The sequence below is a fragment of the Pezoporus wallicus genome, unplaced genomic scaffold, assembly GCF_028554395.1.
Source record: "Pezoporus wallicus isolate ANWC-B61680 ecotype Strahan unplaced genomic scaffold, APGP_CSIRO_Pwel_v1 contig_5908, whole genome shotgun sequence".
In the NCBI taxonomy this organism is placed as follows: domain Eukaryota; kingdom Metazoa; phylum Chordata; class Aves; order Psittaciformes; family Psittacidae; genus Pezoporus; species Pezoporus wallicus.
The window spans coordinates 305,114-328,506 of record NW_026635282.1 but is presented as its reverse complement, the minus strand read 5'-3'; the positions used below and the strand labels follow the sequence as shown (position 1 = coordinate 328,506).

The 23,393-nt window shown below is 40.8% G+C and overlaps 1 protein-coding gene across 14 annotated transcripts in view; it reads left to right on the top strand.

The window, feature by feature from the left end:
- PTPRF (protein tyrosine phosphatase receptor type F) overlaps positions 1 to 23,393 on the top strand; it is a 398,994-nt gene that overhangs the window by 75,529 nt on the left and 300,072 nt on the right. For 13 of the 14 annotated variants that reach the window (XM_057416531.1, XM_057416501.1, XM_057416581.1 and 10 more), the window contains exon 2: positions 20,684 to 20,758. The exons of the other annotated variant lie outside the window; for it this stretch is intronic. The gene's annotated coding sequence lies outside the window, so the exon portion shown is untranslated. The remainder of the gene's footprint in view (positions 1 to 20,683; positions 20,759 to 23,393) is intronic. 14 annotated transcript variants of the gene reach the window in all.

Genomic DNA, 23,393 nt, shown 5'->3' with positions numbered 1-23,393 from the left:
GAATCTGTTTCACACGGGAAGAACAGATCAGTCACAGTGAAGTGTGGCTTTCAGGAAGATGAATGTGGTCATGGAAAACAACTTGAACTTGTGGTTTGGTTAGTTTATTCATTTATTTGGATCCAGTTACATGCTCTGTGTATTACCAGTTATATTGCTCAGTGTCTTACTGCACCTGATGTATGAAATTCAGTGTTTTTTACTGTTTTATTGGGATGGTATTCAAATTGGAAGACCTCTTGTGCTTGTATTCTCCTAATGTGGAAGAATATCTTCCTAGGCGTACAAAATAGTTGGTGGTGATAAGAAACAATGAGCATTGCAAATTAAATCTGTGAATTTTATTTGCAGGTTTAAATCTGCAGAGGAGGAATAACTTAAGTGGGCAAGAGTGTTCATAGAAACCTGTGATTGCAGTCCCTAGATTGCTTTGGTGAAGAGAAATATGGCCTTTAGTTAAGGTAACTAGAAACCTCGGTGAATGTAGCTCTTATTGAAAATGAGTGGTTAAAACTCCCCTTTCCTAGGCTAGCTGGACCATACCTGCCTTTAAGAACCTTTGTGTTTTGGCAGTATGGGAATAGCTGCACAAATCAGGAGGACTTCAAGGGGTGATACGAGTTCTTGCTGCTTGATGGCTTGCGATGATTTCAGTTGTTCTAGGAAATGGCAAGAATGTAGGTGGCTTGTTATTCCAATGCTGCTAATTAGTAATGTTTATAAATTCCATAGTACTAGTTAAGGTTCAGGTTTGAAAGCAGTCTAGATGCTTCTTGGAAGAATTTACTTATTTACCCCTTAAAAGGGACTCCTATGACAATTGCTACTATTTTTCTTTATTTGCTCCCTGCTTAGAGGACTTTTTCAGTAGTTGGAGTAACTAACCAACTGTACCTTTAAGTTGATGAGTTCCCACTCTTCCCTTGATGGCTTGTTGTATTTCTTTGTTCCATCTTGTCTATATTAGGTCGTAATTTCTTCAAGACAGGAACTGTGTGGTGGAGAATCCAGAATCATGGGGTATGGTCTTGGTTTAGGGCCTTCAGGCAATATTAAAATAAAAACAACTATGCTTGAAAGATTTTTAACATATGATCTAAACTGTTACAGGGCAGCAGTTTACATTCTGTATAAGCTTAACAATATACAGTCAAGTTCAAACAAGTTGGGAAGTGACTGTCCTGAGTTTTAGTGCTTGCTCTGTGATTTATCTGATTCTCAAGTCTTAACCAAGCTCTGTTATCAGAAAACGAAGCACAAACAGGTATGCTAATGCAAGATTTATTTGGGGATTTTAGTTGCATGAAAACCAGATAATTCCAGTATTTCCAGTGGCAGCTTTTGCACTGCAGTACAGCTCTTCAGAGTATGATTTTTATACGCAGAATATGCAATAGTACACATACCCATGCTGTAAAAGCAGTATATCTTTATTAAAAAATAGAATAATTTGTTCATAAGGGTAACGACTTAAAAATTGGACCACAACATTCCTTTTTAGGCACACGTTAAAGCGTGGTATTCAGCGGTGCTATTGCAGTCTGCTTCTCGGATGATCAGGTAATGTAATTTTTAAGAACTTGTCAACTACCAGTAATATGCAGCTGTGCGCAATTTGTATAGGATCCATGAAAGTCTTCAAAGTGGAAAAATGTACAATAAACTATCTGTGCAACATATGATGCATTATTTAACATCATAAAGTGTTGTAATGCTGAAAATTTACAGCTGTCTATAAGCCATGTTAATAAGATGGTAAGTTACCTTGGGAATGAGTATGCCTTACATGGGAGCCTCTCTGTGCAGCTGCCTGTGCTTCCTTGCTTTGAGCTGTGCCGGCTGGCAGGCACCTGTGGAATGGAGACACATCAGGGCTGGGTTTTTTTCCTCTTAAATTCATTTTGGTGTCCGCTGATGTTTGTGGTGATTATGGGTACAAGGAAATAAAAAAACCCAGAGCTGAACAACCTCTGCCCTTAGTCAGAAGTCAATTTCCTGTTGGTTGAAAGGTTGTCTTATCAGGAATTAAATTTTTCAGCCATCTAACTGGAAATGGGAGAGAATTAGGGGTTAGGGTTAACTGGACTGTTGGGGGGAAAAAGGAAGCATAAAGCATTCTGTAGGCTTTTCTTATGGGAGGAGGTGGGTCATCACTTGCATTGCACAGGAAGCAACTGAAGAAATTACAGTGTTTGACAGATTTTTATGTCGGGTAGGTTTGTGTGCAGTCATAAACAGGAGAGCGATTAAGGGACATCCAAAGCAGAGGTTTTATGTGAAATTTAATTTAAAGTTCCGTAAAATGGACAGAGCTACTAAAACACAGGTCGTTCTTGTAACACTAAGTGTGTCTTTATGGTGACCCTGATTGGTTTGGAGATAAGTTGCTGAGTTTTAACACAGGGGAAAGAAAGCAGGGTTGCTATCAAATAAACCTGATGGAGCAGCAGCAGCTTGGTGGCTCCTGACTGTGGTGGAGCTTCATTTGTACCCAGTGGCAGGGATGGGGTGTTTTTGGGGTGAGGGGGTGAGGATTTGGGACAGATGTCTCCTTTGCTTGCTGCCCATTTATCACAGGAGAAAATTGAGCTGTGGTTTGGTTTGTTTTTTTTTTGATAGTGGTTTATTTCTTGTTTTCTAGCATGGTTGGAAACTTTGAGAATTGCAGGGCTTTTGGGGTGAAGATCAGCTTTCTACCTAGGGTTAATCTGGGGAACCTGTGATAAGTGAGGGTCCGTGGTCCCCTCTGGCCTTGATGTGGTGTCGGGTGTACCTGGGAGTGAGTTGTTGGGTCAATCCTTTGCATTTTCTCTCTACTCTACTGTTTTTTTTCAGTACTTTTTTTCTTTTTAAATGTCTCCTCGTTCTGAAAGTGTGGGAATGGATGAAGGCAACTTGGATGATAATGGGCAGCCTTGAAGCACGGTAATAAAGGTGTAATGTCTCAGTGGGACTCATACATTAGGGCAGATTGCTCCAAAAGGAGGTGTGGGAAGGAGGTGCAGTTGGGAACAGATTGCTGGTTTTTCAGAGAGGTCACCCTGGTGTCCTTGCAGGAGTCCATCTTGTCCCTGCAGCGCTCCCAGCACCTACCAGGAAGGACCCCAGAAGTCAAAATACTGAGGTTTGGGGGAGCAGAGAATTACGTTCACCTCAGGAATTTCTTGGATGATGAGTGTTGTTTCTCTGGTACTTTTTAGGCATTTATCCCAGGATTAGATGTCCAAATGGCTGTATAAACTATTTTCAGGTCTTCTAAAGGATGGAATTTCATAATAAAAGATAATTTGGTGGAATGTCATAGCATGTTTATATATATTTTTATATATATATTTATGCATATATATAATTTTCTGAATGTGACTTACCCAATGTAGAATACAGCTGTAAAACTGACCAGGTAGATAGCTGAATAGTTTAGCATGAACTTCCATACTGTCACAATTAAAACGAAGCAAATGTTGGGAAACTGTGGATTGTTAAAGCCTTGATTTTTGTTTCAAACACCAGCGCAATTTTGGATATTATTGGAAAAGAAAGAAGTAATAGGGCCCTGGGAGATCTTAAATGTGAATATCAGTGGCATGTTTCCGGGTGAAATCCTCCCAAAATGTGAGCTGTGACTTGGTGCTACTCTGTAATTGCCCCTTCGTTGGCTATCAAAAAAAATTGCCAGCAGTGTTCACGAGCAGTTGGAAGTGATTTGACAAACTCTACTGGGAGAGATCACGGGGCTGAGTGTATTACTTTGGCCTCGCAAGGGGCCTGGTTTGGGCTCTTTCATTGATACGTTTGCTTTTTAATAAGTAATTCACTCTGGGAAATTATTTTTCCAGATGTCTGCAATTGGTGAGTGGAAGTCTGAAAATCGGGTGAAACCTATAAAGACGTGAAATTGATGCTGAAACCTAAAGTCTAGAAAGGCTTTCTGTTAGCATAGAAGAAGTAATAATAATAAAAAGCAAATGTGACTTTAAAGTTGTCTGAAGAGAGGAGGAAAATGCTGAGTTTTTCAGCACCACTTGAACAGACTGGGTTACTGTTTGTCCCTCAGTCGTTTTCAGACTTTGAAGACAAGTGATTTCTAAATAGTCTACAGTCTCTGCTGAAGTACATTTCCTAAAAGTACGGGGCAATTTGTACGATGTGAAATTACTTGCTATTCTTGTTGTTAAACTTCACTTGTATTCAATAACTAGATCCATGTACGTGAACAAAAATAGCCTCCGTAAAATACTGCCTTGCAATTTCTATTGTACTTGCATTTGCCTTTCAGGTAAAATAATGAGTTTGGTGAAAACCTTCTCATCAGTGTAACCTTATTTACAAAAAAAATCTTTGTCAAATACCACTGTGCTCTTTAGGTAATTATTAATATTATGAAATAACATTCTGAAGCTGTAGCGCATGTTTTGAGTGTTGTCTGCCTTTGTCTACGCTGAATTTGTACACCATTAGAGCGGTGGGCTGAAAGACCACAGAGATCCTGTTTTCTTCCTTGCATGTGTAGGTCCTGCATGTTTATTCAAGACTGTAGAAAACCTTTCCTAACAGAGTCTAAAGTTGGAGTCTGTTGCCCTTATGTGGTGTAAGGAGTTTACATCAAAAGCAGCCTTTTATTGCAGAAGAAATTGGTTTGCAGTGAAAAGGCATAAATATTGAGAAGATATTTTTCTGGCCAGACACTGTGAGGAAGCCTTTTAAGCCTTTCTACTTGCTTTCTGTGTTTTGAACTGCACTGTTCTGATTGTGGACATGATAACAGTGGGTGAAGGGGAAGGCACAGCCTGACATTACCTGCTTTCAGATGAGCATGGAGACTGGCCCCCACAGGAATAAGTTGGTGAGACCACAGGTTTGAGTGTGCCTTTACAAAAGTAAAAACCCAGGAAGCTGGTGAATGTAGCATAGAATTAAGGCCCACATACAGGCACGTTGTCAGTTGTTAGAAGTGATGGTTTGGCAACCTGATGGAGTGAGGACCAGCCAGCACGTGGGTGATTCTGCCTCATGCGTGGTCTTGCGTAGGTGTTAATGGGGAATGGGTCTTCTGTCAAAACATGTGAACATCCATCTTCTATGGAATAAAAGCAGATGCTTTCAGCTGATTAAAGAGAAGTAAAGGTGGGACTATACAGCAAGTGTCAGCCTGTCCCAGACCATGTCCGTCCGCTATTGCTCTTCTGGTGTGCCCTCATATGGGTGCAGGTTGGAAGGTGCTACCCCACGCATACAGTGTTCAGTGCTTCTTTATGCAAACACAATACAAATATTAAATTACTTTTTTTTTGTTGTTGTTTGTTAAAGGCTTCCCTTCACAATGAAGACAAATAGCTGTTGGCACAGCTTTTGTCTTTGACAGGGTTACTCTGGGGATGTATCTGACAGATCTCTACTGCAACACACGGAGGAAGATTCTGAGTGGTCTCCTTTCAAACAATGCAAAAGCTTTTCATTTTGTTTGGTTGTGTTTAATTAAAATAAATACACCCAGAGGCTTGAGTAATACTGCTTGTTTAAAAAGTAGAAATAGGAAGATTAAACAAGTGGAAAAAAAATTGTAGTGCACAAACTTGTTATACAAAATGTATAAACTTATGTTAATAAGATGATAAAAATTCAGGGGAAAAAACTAGCTTAAATATTTAAAAGTGTATCTTTAGATCCATTGCCCTTCAGATCCTGTGCCCTCTTTTGGCATTACTTAATCTTCTTATTTGTATTGTAAAATATTTAATTATATTTTAATACTGCCTCACTGAAAATTGAGTTGTACTGCTGCTGTGGTTTAACCCCAGACAAACTGAGTATCATGCAGCCGCTCGCTCCCTTCTTCGCTGGTGGATGGAGAGGTGAGCCAGAAAAAAGGTAAACCGCATGGGTTGAGATCAGAACAGTTCAATAATTGAAATAAAGTAAAACATAATAATAGGAATAGGAATAGGAATAAAAAAAAAAAAAAGAGTAAAACCCAAAAAGACAAATGATGCACAGTACATTTGCTTACTGCCTGCTGACTGGTGCCCAGCCCATTCTTGAGCAAGGATCTGTGGCTCCTGGCCAACTCCCCCCAGTTTATATACTGGGCATGATGTTCCATGGTATGGAATACCCCTTTGGCTAGTTCAGGTCAGGTGTCCTGTCTCTGCTCCCTCGCAGCTCCTTGTGCCCCTTCCCGCTGGCAGAGCATAAGAGGCTGAAGTGTCCTTGATTAAGGCAAGCACTAATTAGCAAGAACTAAAACATTGGTGTGTTGTCAGCATTGTTCTCATATAGATCCAAACACAGCACTGCATCAGCTACTAGGAAGAAAATTAATTTTACCCAGCCAAAACCAGGATAATTGCACAGGCCCTAATTTTTTTCTGTGTATGTGTCTGTTTAACTTGTATTAGAGTTCTGCATGCCTGTTTGATGGAATATTACTGGTCTTAACAGCTTTATTAGATTAGAAGGTGATGGTTATTCTGTTACTTAAAAAAAAATCCCTGCTATTCATAAGACATGGTTGCTGTTCTTTTATTTAATATTACAGCTTACACAAATTACCTAACAAAGGTGAGGAAAAAGGAAAAAAGCCTGATCTGTAAAGTTGTTTCTGGATGATTTGCTGGCTTAATCTGTGTGGTGGTGAAAGCTACCTACCCCCTTGCTGCAGAGCTGCGGTCTGCTTGCGCGTTGGACAGCAGTGCAGGTGATACTGGCCTCCACCCTGCTAGTTGTCCTTGTTGAAGGATTTTGGTTATTTCTGTATTTATTCTGTAAACAACAAAGCGAATTCAGTGTCCATGCTCCTCAGTTATCTTCTGGCAGTACATAGGTGAGTGCTGCTAAGGGGGAAACAAACAATGCTGGCAAGGTGGTCCACAGGTTCCGTCACCTGTTCGTGGACTTGCAGAGGGCTCCCACCCACCCCTCTTGCTTCTGGAGAGAGGATGATGGGCGTTTGGGGAACTGAATGAAATATCGGAGGCTTTCTCAGTATAAATATTGTTAGCAGAGATCAGAACATTTCACCCTTTGGTGTCAGGCAGTGGCACGTGTTGAGATCTAAGTGGCATATCTACATATTTCAACAAAATATGCTGCCTCTTCTGCCTTCACATTCACTTTTAAGTTTCATTGGCAGACAGATTGCGTTTTATGTCCTTTCTCTGCACATTATGCCAGAAGGTTCCTTTGCAGAAAATAAATTTATAGTGACTAGCTGATAAAGGTCTTTCCGCAGCGGTCTTGCAGGAACCTTTTCGGAGCCATCCTTCCCGTGGCAGTGGCATTGCTCAGCCGTCTCTCCCAGCACCAGAGGTGACAGCCTACCTGCAGTATTTTCCGTTGCATATTTCCATTGTAATTTTCCAGTTCATGTCAAGGAGAAACTGAAGTTTGTAAATGGAGAATTCTTGGATAACTTGGTCCAAACGGCTCTGCTGACTTGAGCTATGTGGTTTCACAAAACTGCTTTTTCAGGTAGGATCTGTCAGGTTTATTTGATTATGGGTGGCCTTTGTATATGTGCTGAAGTGCATACGTGTGTGAGTGTGAGTATTTGCTCTTCAAAACTGACATTCAAGCAAAGAGCCAACTGCTGATGTTGGTGACATGCTGCTGTGGTTTGATGCCAGTGAGTGCTTCAGCAGTGCCATTGCATACTGAAGTGATCCCGTGTTTTGCTAACATTACTTTCAGGTTTTGCAGAACCACAGTCGGTTTTATGTACGTAAGCTATTCAAGTTTTAGCAGTCTCTCAGATCTGCTGTTTTACATATTCCCCCTTTTTTTTTTTTTTTTATGAACAGAGGTAGGCAAATGAAAAATAGCCTAGCGATCAGAAATTGTTCTTCACAAAAGGTTAGTAGTGAAAGTGGAGATGTGAAAGTACTTTTAAATAGCAGAGGTAGTCTTGGGAATGATTTAAAAAAAAAAAAAAGCCAACATTTTTCTCTCTCATTTCTTTAAATTGAAGTAAAAAAATCTTTTGAAATAATGGAAATTAAACATGCGTTTGTCTCCCCTGCTGCAGCATTCTGAGCAGAATTACAAAACCCAAACCTCAACTGATTTGCTGTAGTTTGCTGAATTCTACCTCTTGATATTTTGCAAGAACAGAACATTGTCTAATACCAAAGCAAGAATTTTGGCTGTGCGTTTATTGTGTTAATGGGGTTAGAAAAAAGTGCTTAAAGGTTTTGTTGAAGCTTATCCAGTAACGAGATGTGTTGAGATGACTTGCATATCTTAATAGCAAATTTTTCATCTCGTTAATAAGGAGGAAATGTAAAGAATATTATCAAAATAGTCTGTCTGACATGCAGAAAATGTTAAACTTTATCACATTGCAACATGAATAAACTCATTTATGGCTGCACAAAAAATGATTATGCCTTGTGTTTGCCTGCTATAAATTTGATTTATTCCTGTAGTAATTATAGTCGCTGATTCGGTAAAAGTTGAAAACATTTTTTTTTCCCCAAGCATAAGAAGACTTCTGCATTCCATTGCTACTGCAGTGCAACACTTTGAACTTGCATAGCAGACATGACAAAAGGTTTTAATTAAAATACTAGCAAGATTAAAAAACCCCCATTTGTCTGCATTAACTTTGTACATTTCTCCTAATTCTTTAATTCTTGTAATAAAGGAAAAATAGCATGACTGAGATAAGAGGTTGTCCTCCCTCCTTACTCCCCCTCATCACTAAAAGATTGTGTCAGAGCTCTGGGATGTTTTGCTTAATCCCAGTGTGGGCTCTGAAGTACCGCTGAGATGTTACTTGTTGGTGCAGGGATGCGTAGGAGATACTTAGGAGGTTTTATTCACCAGCAGGAACGTGATTGCAGCATGGTTAGGGATATGCTGAAATCTATCCAGGTATCCCAAATAATTGTAAAATAACTCATTCTTGAGTTATGCATCATCTGAATATTCTGAAATTAAAGAACCAGTTACACAACCGAGAGGGTAGCACAGGGCCCTGTAGGAATTTTTCTGCCCAGTCCATGCTGAATTTGAGACAAGCCCCAAAATAGAGATGAGTGTCAGAGTTCATTAAATCTTTCCACTCTTATTTGCTACCTTGTAATAAATATCCCATTAACTGAAATATGATTTAAATAATGATGTAAATCATGAAGAAACTTTGATGTAAATCAGTCACTTTGATCTTACTTTGTTACATTTCTCAAAGGAGAGGTTAATTATTAGTAGTTTGGTAATTATTAGATCGCCTTGATTTGCTGCTAAGTACAGCTTCTACAATAAGGTAACACCTTTTGTCAAGATTATTATAAGCCTACGTTATAATTGTCTAACTATGTCATATAAGCATTGGGGTACTTTGTGCTCATATTTTTGGTAATAAAATATTTGTTTAACATATATTGAGTGCTGAATATACAGTTGCATTGATGTAAGAATTTGAATTCAGTTGAAATGCATGAAACAATATTAGCTACGTTATTCCTAAATTTACTGCATACGTAAATCAAAAGCAAACTTACTGCATTTTGCTTTTTGAATTGGTAAGGGAGTCCTTTCAAGGTTTAAAATAGTCAAGGTATTAACTCTGGATAATGACTGGAAAATGGTTTCGGCCCTGGAGGATTTTGTAAGTGGTAGATCTCATCCTCTTGCACTTAATGTTTATTTCTACATCTGAAAATGAAAGTAAATCTTCATGGTATGTTATTTCTTAATTGATTTCTTATTTTGAGCAAATCAAGTCATTGAATTGAACTAACTGAATAAACTGAAATTAGGAAAAGAGCTATTTCTACATGAGCTGAAAGGTCAGTCACTATTTTGAGTTGGTTTAGTGCATTACTTTCAGCTGTTTAGCCTCTCAAAGGTTTGGGAAGCAACTGCAGGTTTTTTGAACATAGATCTGACTACTTCTGATGTATGAATAGTTTTTAATATTATGTGTATTTATAAATATATAAAATATGTTGTAGTGCTTTAGAAACATAAACGTATTTTTTTAAGTACTTTAAAACATTATTTAAATACATGTTGAAAGTCAGTGTTTAGTTTGCTTCTCAAGGAAAAACCCTTAACAATGTGAAAAAACAAATTCATGTATCTGAGTGCTTCTGTTTGGTGTCACTTGTATGAGCATGTTGCAGGATTACAAGAAATAAGGACTCCGATTATCTGAAGTTGTTCATTGTGGTTACTTTACTGTTTGATACTGTTAATACACTTCTAAATGTGTAGTGCTGATATAGCCTTTGTAATTAATGTGGTGTTGTTTACATTTGTTGTCACATTCAGTTTTCTGTAAGTTTCAGAAGACATAACTATTCAGGGCGTGATGATATAAGGGTGGAATTTTGGAGTAAAATGGATATGCAATGCATTTATTTTATCAATGTATTCTATTTTTTGGTGCTTTATTTACAGATATAAAGTTGAAATACAGGCACCTCTGAGACAGGATTTTGGCTTATTTTACTAAGCAAATAATAGAGTATATTGTAAATAACTTTTAAAAGTGCTCTTTATTTTAATACCTTCTGTTATAGAAGATCACTCACTGGGGATGATAACTCATGGTAATTCTGGTAGGGAGAACTGTTTATTTAAAAATGTGCTTGTCTGGATTTTGTGAGTATATTCATCCACCTTTAATATGCATCTATAATAGATGCTCTGTACTAATGGATGTGTGATACAGTAGGTGCGTTCATCTGTTCTCACTTCAAACACGTGTATTTTATATTTAAGTTACAGCTCACCTTTAATCACTTGACAGAGATTGGATATTCCAGTCTGAATAATTATTGCAGTTCCAGCTCTTGTCTGGGATGGTGGCATTGCTGCTGCTGAAGGGAAAACCTTTTAAACTCATGCAGGTTGATGCTACTTTATTTCTCATTTTTTTCTTACGCTTTTAAAGGAGGAGGAAAGAAAAGAGTGGTATGTTTTGTAGAGGTATAAGAAAGCTTGGTTATATTCAGGATGAGAATTTGCTGGTGGTAGTTGTTAACAGGTTTGGGTGTTGCTGCTAGTTCTCTAATATTAGTGCATTCTCATGGGTCTTTGGGCTTTGTGTCAAAAGCCTTGTAGAGAGGCAGATAAACATCAGCTCTTCAATGCAATGGAGGACACACTTCAGGCGACACTAATGCGAACTTGATTTAATAGTTCCTCTGATATTTTCCTTCATGTTGTTTATTGCTTTTCTTGGATTTTTGCTGTAGCAAGGTGTTAAGGCTAGCTACTTGAAGATTATCCTGTTGTGGTAGTCTGATGCGACAAATTGCAATGGATTAAAAAGAAACCAACCTTTCCATTGTATGTTTTTGCATTAATTTTGTAACACTTGTTTCTCATAACATAAAAATCTCTTTTTCCATTACAGCCAGAGTTTATTGTCAGTAAGCTGCTGATCTGCCACAGAAGGCTGAGAGCCACTGTTCTTCAAAGAACAACCCCAGTCCCGACTTCACGCTCTCTGTTACATCAGTGGCACGCTTGCAAGTTTGTGTATTAGGTAGTTGCTTGGACTTTTTATGTCTGATTCACTCCTGTACCCCTGTGCTTAGAGGTGTTCTCTTCCAGTGTTGACAGGATACTGCTGTTGTCTTTTCTTGTTCTGAAAAACTTCAAAGTCCTGTAGACTGCCTTAAAGTCAGTTCTCTACAGGAGTCTGCTTGATGTGGAGTTAAAACCGTGCAAAAGAGGAGGTGGGGAAGCACTAAGCAGTACTTGGAGAGTGCTCCTGTCTAGCTCTTCCTGGACAAAGCAACTGTAACAGCGGTCAGCTCCTTTTCTCTTTTTCTGGGCTAGTTCAGTATCAGCGCAGGTTCTTTTCAAACAACGGTGTTGCCAGGGTTTGTACAATGCGGAGAGCTGGAAGTTTGAGATCTTGGGTATAGTATGAAATAATTCCTTCCCTTGGCAGACTGCAGCACTGGAGTGGCTGTTGAGGGAATATGTGCTTTGGATGAGATGATAGCCGTCACTTAAGCATCCTATTCAGGGCCAGATATTTTCATGCAAGAAAAGACACGGTAGACTGATGTGTAGTAGTCGGTTTCTTAAAAAGCATAATTCTAATTCCTAATAATTAGCTACTCTTAATACGTAAATATGTGTCTTTATCCCTTTGATTACTCAGTAGTAATGGTAATTTGTATGCCTGTCATCCTTGTCTACTCATTCTGTAAACCTCTAATAAAGTTTTGGAAGGCTTCATTCACGTTACGCGTTTGTTTAAAAGCTCAGTACGCTGAGGGGGGAGAGGAGGTGCTACATGGCAACCTGTATTGGCAAGGAGGTTCCTGCTTTTCCTCCTGATTATTTTAGCATTGTGATGACGAGGGCAAGTGGATGAGTCCTTGGGAGAGTGGGAGGTGGGAAATGAGATGTCTTGTGTTCCAGGGAAATTGTTCATCTTGTTCCAAGCTGGATTCTCGTTTTGCTTTGTGTCATCTCTCTTGAGAGAACAGCCAAGGAGAAGTATAGAGTCACATAATAACTTAATAAAAGATTCTAAACAACTAGAAGGTGAATGTGGCCTACGTGTGCTTGACTGTTGAAAGTCCAATCTGGTCTCTCCAGCAAAGTTTGACAGAGATTGTTTAGTCATAGAGTGCGTTGCTGTAGCGTTGTGTGTACAGGAGTAATATGAGAACAGCAAGAAAATATACTGATACTACATCGATTGCATTAAAAGCTTCAATCGCATCTTGTTTTATTAAGCTTAAGCTTCTATGGAATCTACCGTTCTGGCTGTGTCAGTACCACTGAAACAGAGAACAGCCTTTAATCTGGTACATCTCTGAGCAAGATAATGTAGCTGCTGCCCTTCAGTACTCGCTGCGTATTCAGTACAGGCTGCGTATTGACGTGCACCTCTACCCTGTGATGCAGATTTGTGGTTGTTACTGCTCCTTTGACACTACTGGGAATGGGGAGTGTTCAGCTATGCTTGGATAAAGTGGTAGTATGTTAGTTGTATAGATCTGAAAAGAATAGCCCACCTCCCTCCATCATGTGGACTAGATAACTCTGAGTTCAGCACTGGTTTTGCTGATCAATACAGAAAGCACTGTAGGAATTACCTTGTTAGAGTAAAAATGTAGCAAGTAAAACACAGGCAGGAACTTTATGGGCGTCAGAAGTAAAATTCCTGATCAAATCTTGAGTTCCTGAGGCAAAATATTACACCTACTGAATATCCCACTTGTGTGGAAGGACATAGTTAAAAAGGCTTCTTTTTAACAGCAGCTGTGGCTGTTGGTAAACTCTTATGAGAAGTTTTGATACACTTGGCGTTACAGACATGTGGGGCATCAGTTTTTCCCCTTGCCACAAGATCCTCAAAGAAGATAAAGTGTATAAGCAGTGTTCCTAGATTTCATACAGGTGGGAGTAATGAGGTGTCATTTCTCCTTGGAAATCCTTGTAACTTGTTCATCAAAATTAGTCACGCTTGGCTTTTTAGTTAAGAGAGATTGTTCAGAATTGGAGTGTCTTAGGAAACGTTTTGGCTTACAGTGAGAGGTTTGTTTGCTTTGTGCCCAGAACTCAGGTTTCCGTGTTCGGCCTGCTGTTGAGAGCTTACTGCCAAAATAACAGATAATCTCCAATAAAACACAACCAAGAAAACAACCATTTATCGGCTTCTTTTTTTATTTCCAGAAGCAAGCAGTGGAAAGACCAGGCAAAGATGTGTGTTTTAATAGTCCTGCTTTGACTAATAAATGTTGTGGGTATTGGTGGTCTTTTGGATGGTGCTGAGGGTCCATCTTCCATCTCAAGGGGATCTGCAATAGGAAGAGTTACCAGCATAGCACAAGGCAGAGACTTGGAGCACTTAAGCCAACCATGAAATGCCAACTCCTCCAGCTCTAGAAATACATGACTCAGTATGGTAAAGGGCATGGCAGATATTTGCCCAGTGATGCCAAAAAAAAGGACATGCTTTTTGTGCTGCGGTGTGGTATGCTTTCTAACTTCCTTAGTGTAAGGATGCTGTGTTAGATGGCTTGGAAACCCCAAGCCTGTCAGTTGGCATTCTTGCTGCAGTAGGCAGGAGCAGGGTTTCTTCTCTGCCACATGCTTTGGATTTTTTGAGTGCAGCCCTTTTGAGCATGTCTGCACCACGTGAGATTCCTCTATACAATCATGGCTTGGTTCTCCACAGTTTAACAAGCCCTTCCTTTGAATCATGCTTTTTTGTTGTCTTTTGTGTTTTGTAGACACTGAAGTCTGAAGCGATTGCTGAGCTGAGAGCTCCATTGTGACCCAGAATTGCATTTTCCATAGAGATAAACTGGCGCTTGAAAAGATGGGATTTTTTTTTTTTTTTAATTGTTCTGTCCTCCTGCCCAGCTCTGGTTTATACTTGGAGAAGCCACGGTATTCTTCAGATATCCACAGAATTCTTGAATAAATTAAAGTACAATTCAGAAAACAAACTTGCTTTGTAGTTTAGTATCAAAGCAAGAGAAGCCTCAACACAAACTCTATCTGCATAGCTAAGACCAGTGTAGCTCAGACATGTGCAAATCAAATGTTTCCTCATCTTCTTAAATGAGTTTCCTCACTGATTTGCGGAATATCAGCTTGGTTCTTTATTATACAATATACAATTTCTGCAAGCCAGATATTCACCAAAGGTAACATTAGACACTGAGCAAATAATTGTTTCCTGTCACACTGCATTGGTAACTGGAAAGAAAGTGTTTCCTAATTTGTATTTGTGCAGAACTAAATATAGCTTTAGTGAAGCTTAACTTCAGCTCCAGCCACTCAAGTCCCTAAGAAATTGAACAGTGTGTTTGTCAGTCACTGGAAAAATTACTTTAGACATTCTTGTGTGCTTTTTGCCCTCCCACTTGTGAGTTTTCTAATCTTAGGAACTTGAACATGATGCTCACCAAATTCTCAGAAAATCCTTGTAGTCCTGGTTTATTGCTGTCTGCAGAGGGGATTGCAGATATTTTCTGTTAGGAGTTTTAGGATAACAAGCCCTGGCTGCAACTCCCCCATTCCATATTTAACAAATACAAGGTTAAACTGTCCTGTATTCATGTTTTGCAGCAAAACCTGGTCTGATTTTTTACCTTAAATCTGTTATTTATTATTCTGTGGCTGTTCTGTAAAGCTGATGACATGATGCATAAGATCCAGATTGGACTGTACAAGTGAAATCATGCTGTGCACCTGGAAAGAAAAATCTGATGTTGTAGAAAGGTGTATTGAATAGATTGTGTCTCCTCCCTGGAAAGCATACAAGTGCCTCCATATCAAGTCTGTCAGCTGTGGCATAACAGCCTTCGTGCTGCATCTGCACTGAAAAGGCAGCACTGCTTCATGAGACGATGGAAATGCCAAACGCTGGGTTTTGGAGCTTTAGTCTTTTGGCTGGCATCTGTAAGGACGATGCTTCAAGTTTATGTCATCCAGTGGGTCTCGGTGTGAGCTTGGCCTCAGAGTAAATTCCATTCCTTTTTTCTTTTGTCTTTGAATTTATGATGATAAGCTGATCCTCTCTAGTCATCTCTGCTTGACCGCAAGCAGGATGAGTACGTTTCGGAGGTCTGAGGGATCTTAATTTAAGAGTTCATAGGGAAACCAAGGCATTACTTAGTCATTCATCTGTGTCATTTCTTCAGCCTTAATTGTGCTGCCTACTTGTGCACCTTTCATCAGTGCTCTGCCCAACTTTCTCATGGTATGGGTGATGCATATAATTAGGAAGAGGAGGGAACATGTTTGCTGTTGCTAGTGGGGTGGAGGAATCCTGTGTTGGCTCTGCCAAGGAGAGATCCTTTGAGGAAGCATTCTAAAGAAATCCAAAGGAAATTGGTTAGGTTTGTAACAGCTTTCCTCCTGGCAGACTGAGATTTATTTATACTGTAGGATGTGACAGGCAGCTCCTGGTGCCTTAGCTCTGAAGTGTAAGTGATGGTTGGAAATGCAAGTGGTTGCGTTAGAAGCTCTCCTTCCTCCAGTGGGGAGAGTGTTTGAGCTTGAACTCTTCCCTTGTTTAGATCTTTGAAGTCTGGATCTTTAAAACCATTCTTCACTCCAAAGACCTACTAGTACAGTTGTCATCCTTCCCATCTGAGATGGGCTGGACCTGGCTCCCTTTAGAGGCCATTAAAGCTCCTCATTTCATCTTCCAGAGAGGTCAGCAGAGAAAGACAGAAGTAAGTAATTATTCCCTGCCTCTCCTTCAGTAGCTGAGTGAGCTGTGGAAGTTGAAACATGATTAAATCTCTGATCAGCACGGAGGGACTATAAAGCCTCTGCAGCCAGGGAGCTCGTGGCATGCAGTGGAGGAGGTGCTGAGTAACAGGTGGTATTTAGAAACTAATAAATACTTGTGAATTACCAGGTGCTATTGGTAAGGAAACAAATTGGCCTGCTTGTGAATATTTACAGTGGTGACTTTCAACACTGCTGGGATTGCACAGTCCTTTTCCAGCTGCCACATGGCTTGCGTCACGACATTTTACACTGGGGTAAAAACTTCCTCTGCTGTGGGGCAGCAGCCAGTGGAGCAATTCAGCAGAGTATACGCTTTTAGAAGAGTAATCTCACCAGTTTGGTATTAGTGGGCCACTAGGTCCCAAACATCTAAAGTATTCTTTGCTGGTGGAGTAAGCCATGCAATTTAGCTTGAGATTTCTTCCCATTAAGAGCCAAGCCATGCACAGAGATAATGCTATGTTTGAAGAGTAAGCAGGTGTTAAAGGTTCTTCTCCCTCTTAATGTTGTGTGCAAGTGTTTTACAGTAGATCAAACTTGCCTAATGTAATCTTCATAATGCTTTCATTTAAAATGCTCCCTGTGGTTTGTATTTGTGGAACTGAAAGAGCAGAATCTACTTTGTAGCTTGGTGGGGCGGGGTGTTCAATTGAACATATGTTCACACTATCATTTGGGAAAGATAATAGGTTTTTAACCTCTGTCAGTGTTAGACTGAGGTATTTATGGAGCTCTATTAAAGCTGTGCTTAGGCAGCTAACCTTGTAATACAGGTTTTTCACAATTTGCCATTTTCTTGTGATAAGTTGCCGCTTCTCTTGGCCTCTCACAGTGCCTCTTGCTGTGTCAGCCAGCATGGGCGCTTACCAAGAAATGTGGAATTCCTTGTTGTCAGTGCTGCATGAAACGCTCATGGCTGCTGGTGTTGCCTGCTCAGTGAATACTGTCACGTAGGTTGAAAAACCGGCCTTGGAGAGTTTCAGGAAACACTCTGCTGGGCTTGACACACGGGAACTCGCCAAAACTGGGGTGGTAGCGCTCATGGTTTTGGTTGCAGAGGTGCCCAGGTGGAGCTGTGGGTGCTGAGCTCTTGTTCCAGGGTGCTGCAGGGGATGTGCCCTTGCTATGTGTGGCAGAGAAGCTCTCGGCAGCCTCTCTGCTACTCTTGCTGGCCTTGAGTTCAACATGGGGGAAACTGTGTGTAATTTAGTGTGCTAAAATCCTATTGATACGGTCTCTCTTCAGTCACTTCAGGCTTCTAAATGAGCCCAATGGAGACTGCAGTGTGCTTCATGGAGGATGTTATCTCCAGTGAACTGCCATTACCACTTTCGTCACTGCTGATTAGATTTTTGTTAATGTTTAATCCTCAATGGCAAAAGCCTAATGTTTATGTCCTCTCCGTGTGCAAGCAGAGCATCTGTTTTACAAAGTTGGCTTTGACATCCAGAGCTGAGTCAGTGTAAAATTTTAAGCATACACGTCAAAGAAATGCAATGAAATTCAGAGCATAAACAATCACTTTGGTGTATGCAGGTCCGGTTGTGGAAGGGGCCTTCAGGAGCCTTAAAATGCGTATTAAATAATGCTTGGTATGACCGAGGGGATTTTCTGTCATCATCCTAAAATTCTTTGCTTTCTGTCTCTGTTTTATTATTTCAATTGCAGAAAAGATCATTTGTTTGTTTAGGTATTTTGGTGTCATGTTCCCCTTTCTTTCCTAGTAGTAGTGCCACAGTAGTGTAGCTGAGAATAGTTGACTTGAACTGCCCCTACAATGCAAATGGAAAATGTACTTATGCTTTTGGGAAAAAGGAGTTTTTTAGTGAAATAACATGCATGTGTGCTGTGGATGACTGCAGCTCTGTGTGTTACAACTGCAGGAAATTCCATAGGGTTGCCAAAGAATAAATACAAAAGAAACACGTGAAAAGTCATACAATTAGCAGCAGAAACTGATATGTTTAAGGGGGAATATTAATTTAAATTGTTGGCTTATAGAAATTTCAAGCATTTTTATGCATTTAATAAAGGGTTGCCATTTAAGTAGCTTAAGTTATCCTTCTCTGTATTCAGTGTGTTTGGGGATTTAATAAACCTCTTATTGCTGGATGGATTCCACTCAGATGTGATTGCCATTCTTGCAACAAAGAGCAGCTGATGAAGGGAGTGAAAAGAGCCAGTACTGAAGTGGTCATTGTGTCAGTCGTGGGGGAAGGGAGGAACCAGGTTTGTATAATCTATCTTCTGTTCATTTAGTATGTTAGTCTTGGGCATGGGCATCAAGGTGGATGTATGTGTGTATGCCTAAGAGAGGGGTTTCCTCAAATCCTGGGGAGCCTGGCGGGAGATGTCAGGGTGCTTCTCTAGGATTTAGATGTGAGGGATGGAGACACTGGGGGACAGCTGAAGGTGGGATGGTGACCTGACACTGAGGGAGAGATGCTGGGGTACAAAATTCGAATGCTGTATAAGAGGGGGAAAAAAACTCATGTTGTAGATAGGGGAACTTGCAGGGACAGAAGAAGGGGACAAAGTTACGAAAAACATACCGAGGAGCACTGTGCATAGATATTGGCAGGGTAAATCCTCTGGGTTTAAAACAGGAACATACTCTGAATGACTTGCAGTGAATGCTGCCGTTGTGTGCCAGAAGTAAATATAGTAGAGTAAGCACTGCTACAGAGTCATTGAAGTCAACGCTGCATAACATAAAATTGCATAATATATTTGTTTGTGAAGGTTATTAGAACACGGTTTTAAATGGATCCGAGTCCTTGGAAAGGTGAGTGTATTCTGGTTGTCTGTGCTGAGATTTCCAATATATCCCAGTCTGACCTGGCCGCAGACTGCCAGCAGAAGGGGTGAGCTTGCTGTTCCCCTCCTACCAGCTCTGGTGCTTGTCCGACCGGCTCCCGAGCAGGTTCCACTCACTGTGCCAGGAGGGAGGGAACTGCCTTCTCTCCCCAAAATTGAAAGTGAGGGGAATTTTGTTGTCTTGCTCAGATCAGGTTGGGAGGGGATGAAAGAGAGGGTCTTCCAAGGGAGGGGTGTGTGAGAGGATAGATGGAGATATCTGTAGTCGGGTGGGGCGGGCAGGCATCTCAACCCCATATCCCATCTCGGAGCTGGAGTGAACCAATGGCATTCCTACCATCTTCCACCAAGGATGCGAATAGTGCCTGATGCAGCAACTGTTAGAGACCCAGAACGTGGGGCACTGTCACGCTCTCTGAAAGAGTGCTGAAACTGTTTACAAAATGAGTACTTTGCAAATGATAAGGACTAAATAACGCATTCTCTGCATCTGCATAATTTTGAATCGCTTATCCTTCTGAGGGCTATAGTCATTTGACTCACATTAAAAAATGCTTAATGGTGTAATTGAGCTCAAGCCGTTGGGTCCTGAGCTGGATCAAAACGGAAGATAGGAGGTGTGTTTTGGGGGGGACATGTGGGTTCCCTGAAATGTCACTGGGAGCATGGAGCAGTGCTCTGAGGGCTCAGAGTGCTGTGTCTAGGACAGGTAGGAGGCACGGTCAGGGCTGTGGAAGATCTGGGTATCTTTCAGAAAGGGTTTTTGAGACCTGGAGCAATGGAAGTGGGATGTGTCTCTGTGGTGATAACATCGCAGGGTCATGACTTTAGGAGGCATTAGGAGAAAGAAACTTTTTCTCTGAGCTGAGTAGGATGGGAAGGGGTTACCAGCTGTGGAAGTGCTGGAGAAACACAGCTTTACTCTGCACTGTCCCAGGGTTACAGTAAGCTGCAAGGATGGTGCTGGGCAGAAGTTAGGTGGGGTAAGAGAGGAGGTAGGTAATCTGGAGGATGGGAGATCATCTCAGAGCAGACTCCAAGAACTTGCTTGATTTGGGTGGTAAAATGAGCCCTGACAGGCAGGTGATGCAATTCATTTTTATCGTCAAGGAAATAAACCTCAGGGTTAGGGGAAAGCTCTTGAGGCGGCTGGATCAGTGTTGGCATGAAAACAAATGGCTAGAAGCTGTTCAGGAATGTTTCAGCTGTTAGGCTGAAAATTAGAAGATTTTCTGACTATTGGAAGAACCCGGTTCTGCAGTAAGTACTGATATAGAGGCTGAGGAAGAGCATTTTCAGTATGTTGGGGTCTGTTGCTGTGATTTGGGTTTTGGATGTGGTATTTGTAATGGAGAGCCTGAGGTAGTGGTCTGTAAGGGGAAACACCTTTCCCATCCGCATCTGTCTGTGGTGGTGGATTATCATGACCACATTGTGTCTGAGGAGGAAGGGGGAACTGTTGTTTGCTGTCACAGTTTTAAAAGCATCTGGATGGGAACATGTGGTGAACCAAACCTCTTCTTCCCCAGGGTGGGGAATGCACATCGTTAAGTGAAGTTTTGACCTTTGCTTTACATTTCATCTGTGCATGTCTCTGCTGTTATGGTCACTTATGACAGTTACTTTTGTTTTTCTTTTTTTCTAGGTATTTTTATGGCCACAGTGGTGTCTCAGTGTCTCCCAGGCATTTATGGATTTATTCTGAGAACGTTCCTGTGAGGTAGGGAAACGTTATGGCCTTTGTTTTACAGACTGGCAACTGAGGCGCAGGGAGATAAAGGCTGGGTGAGGGGTCTGTGGCACAGCCAGCAGTGAAACGCTGATTGCCAGCAACTTCTTTATTGTCTTAATCCCAAACCCAGCTCCCTGTCTTTGGCTTTTTTTCTTTATTCCTTTCCTTTTTTTTAATCTTTTATTCTCTCCCTGGTCTGAGTTTTAGTTGAAACAATCTGCAAGGGGCTAGGAGGACCTGTGGAAAATATGATTAGCGTTACTGGTGTCCTTTTTTTAACATTGTTACTTATGAGTAGAAATGCCTTTCTAAAAATACCAGCAGATCTGTTTATGTTAAGTGATCAACATGTTTAGACTTCCACAGATAATCTGTCGTGCTTTTTTGAGTCAGTAACTCCTTTATCCTACCTGTCCAGGCTTGTGTCTGTTGAATTCTTACCCTGCCTAAGTTAATGCCATCCCAATCACCAAAAGCCATGCCAGGAATTTCATCATCCATGCAAAGATCTGATTCATGTCAGGACAGGTGTAAAGTTTCTCAAGCACACTTATGTATAATTACTGTTTAACTTTATTTTTCAAAGGTCTTTGCAAGCCATCTGAAGTGTTTAGCTCTGAGCTCCCGGATTTGCCCAGAAATTGGATTTCAGCGCCTGATTAGTAATGCTGATCCCTTTCAAAAGTATTGCAAAGTTCCTGACACATGTGCACACACTCAGTTACGATTTACACCATAAAAATCAAGTCTCGTGAATGACCGTTTGAAAAATATCTCCCCCCCCTGCTCCCAAGTAAAGAATTTTTAGGATAGTTTTCCCCTGAGCCCTTCTTTTCCTTCAGGTTGGTATTTAAAGCATGGCTTTTACTACTTAAAGGAGTTTTCTTAGAGCAATGACTGTAAGAAACCAGCAGGCTCTGACAATTAAATATTTTTATTGTACATTAAAATAAGCAACGTTATTAAAATGCAAATATTGCAAAGAAATATTTAATGCCATCTTTCTAATCTTGCAGTCTGTAAAATACACACATGGAATTACATTTATGTTCTTGATTAATGTATACTACGTGTCTTTGTGTCCCCAAGAATGAAGCCCTAATGACTCAGGAACTGTCTCAAAGTGTTCTAAATAAGATTAAAGACCTGGGCAGTGACCTTAACAGTCAATTAGGTTATGCATTACTCAGCCCAGTATTTGTGGAGTGTACAAGGGAAATGAAAACTCATTAGCTAAGATGCTGATGCCTTAAACAAGATTTCTCTAGAAAGAAACAAGAAATACCAGGAACTGGTCTTGTTGCTCAAGTGGAGATTGGAAGGCTCACAGTAGGCATGTTGTTGCATATGGGTGTTTGAAAGCAGGGCTGGTGAGGTCCTGAGGAGTAGAGAAAAGCCTGCTAGTGAGCTTTTGGGCTGAAAGGCTTTTTGAAGTAGGTCTTGCCAGGCATGGATGGTGTTGGGTCAGGCAATAGCAGGTGCAGTAGCAGATTGAGCTCAGGTTTTGGGATGTGTCTTCTGAGAGGTTATGCAAAGCATGAATGGGAAGGCTGGTTTCGGAAACCTTGTGTTTCACAGAAACATCAGGGCAGGGAAGAGTGTCTTGGCATGCAATACTGCGTGTTTGGTTTTTATCAAAGTTGATTCCAGGGCTGGCAAGATTGCATTTGGATGCAAATAGGAGCGTGAGCAGAAAGGCTCTAAGCTGCTGTGCCCACTGAAGAACAGAGTTTACAGACTGCATTCACTTCTCCTTCAGTTCAAGAGAGGTGAGATGAAGGGGTGCCAACTACTCAGAGGTACAGCCAGGTGAGATTCCTTCTACCCCACTGGCTTCCACCCCTTGCAGGCTCACGTCTCCTATGGAGTTGTTGGCATGAAACCAGGCTGGCAATGAGCAGCAGGACAGAGCACATCCCAGTGATGGGTTAATTTCTTGAGACGAAAACCTGCACAGTATCTGAATTACAGGAGAGTCTCTGTCATCTTTAGGATGATATTTTTTAATTAATCATCTGCCTGTAGTTTTATATTGTGTTCAGAAGCATCGTGGAGCAGTCCTAGGCTGGAGACAGCTGCCCCACTGGGATGATGCTACATGGTGACAAGGCTGAGTCAAGAGCAGTGACAGCTGTACATGGGAGCTGAGCCCGCAGCTTGGTCATGCTGCTCTTCAGCAAAACAGTGGGCCTTGAGGGCTTGAAGTTTTATAGTGCTTCTTTTCTGGTATGTGCAGTTACGTATGCTTTTAGCTGACCCTGAGAAGTTCTTCTATCATTCTTAATGTAAACTCAGGTTTTATGCAATAAAAGACAGACTCTGACCATATAAAACGTAGCTGAAAGTACACTGAGAGTGGCACGCAATAACATCTTTTAAAGTAAGGTGTTTTTTTTTTTTTTAACATAAATTGGGCAGAATCTTCCTGATCTAGGTCATGGGCTGTCTATAGGGGTTTCTTTTAAAGTAATTTCCTTAGCGAAGTCCATCTGATTGGGGTGGGAGGGGCAGGGAACTGGGAAAAAGTGTACTTTTGCTGTACAGATGAATGGGAGAATAAAGAAAAGGAAGCCTGTTCAGTCATGTCAGGTGGAATCTAAAGCATCAAGGAATGATGTTACAG